Source organism: Talpa europaea (assembly GCF_964194135.1).
Source record: "Talpa europaea genome assembly, chromosome: 7".
Taxonomy (NCBI): domain Eukaryota; kingdom Metazoa; phylum Chordata; class Mammalia; order Eulipotyphla; family Talpidae; genus Talpa; species Talpa europaea.
The window spans coordinates 3772428-3773810 of NC_140074.1; positions in this window are offsets into that span (position 1 = coordinate 3772428).

The following is a 1383-nucleotide window of genomic DNA, read 5'->3' on the forward strand; positions in this document are numbered from 1 at the left end:
CTTCCTCCCCGTGGGCACTGGCAGCCAGGCAGTGGGGCTGCAGGACCCCGCGCCACTTTCACCCCAAACACGTCCCACTCGGGCTGCTGCCGGCAGGGAGTCCAAGGGAGCACTGGGTGGCCGTCCCGGGACAGCACCCCAGAGCGTCCTGCTAAAAGGTGGAGGCTTTCTCCTGGCTCTTCCGGAAGGCCTCGTTTTGGCTCCCCGCCCCCCGCCCTCAGCTTCCCTCTGCGGTGGGTAAAGCTGTGGAGCTGAAGAGCCGAGGGAGGCAGCGCCCCACAGGCCGCTCACTTGCCCGAAGGCTCTCTAGGCCTCAAAGTAGAGCGGTGAAGGGCTGTGCTGAGGACTGGCGTCTGCACGGAGCTCGAGGCAGCCCAGCCGGGTAGGAAGCGATGCCATCAGTAGGTGTTTTCCGACGCAGCTCCCCAGTCTGCAGGGGCACTTGGTGCCTCTAAAGACGCTCACTGTGCCAGGAGCCCTGGCCCCAGCTGAGGGCAGAGACTGACCAGCACCCCACCACCCCCAGCGCAGCCCCCTCCGCGGCATGAGGGGAGCACAGCAGACGCGCCGGCGGCCGGCCCCGGCGTCTGAGTTGGAGACACTTACACGTCTGATGGCTCACGGGAGCTAGGAAAGCAAGGCTGTGAGGCAACTCGGCACCTCCCACAGGTCTCAAACCTCCAGAGTTGGGCCTCCAGACGGGCTTCCATCCTCACTGGTGCCCAGCTAGGCAGCGTCACAGCGTGCGCGGGGTCCGCACACACCTTCACGTGTGAGCGAGGCTCAAACTGCCTCACGCGCATGTGTGATCAGGCCATGGGGGGCTGGGCGGGCCCCGGCCCTAGCATGTTCAGAGGGTCCCGGTGGCTGTGCACTGGCCACGGCCGCTTTCTCAGCTCTATGTGGAACGTGTTTCTCACTCAAGACTAATGAGAGTTCACAGGTGAATGTTTAAATACTGAAAGAAAAAAAAACAACCTTAAACCCTGCCCCCCAAAGAGCAGAAACAAAACGCAACCCACCAGGCCTGTAACACGCTGGCACCCAAGTCTGGGACCTCAGAGCCCCACCGGCCCCCAGAAACCGAGGTGTTGTGATGGAGCGGAGGCGGCCTGGAGAGGGCAGGCCGGGATGGGGCGGGCCCCTGCCGGGCCCACAGGCGCGAGGCGCTCCCAAGGGTGGCTGAGGCCAGTGGGAGGCTGGGTGGACTCACTGGCCTTGGCCCGACCACGACCCGCCACCCCCGCCGAGGCCGGAGGTGCTTCAGCAGAGGCGGCCGTGGTCTCGGGGAGCCAGGCAGCGCCGCCTCCTCGTGGGCACCTGCGCCGCTCACCCCCACCGCGCCCCGGCCCGGACAGGCTGCAGTGAGCTGGAGACGGGGCA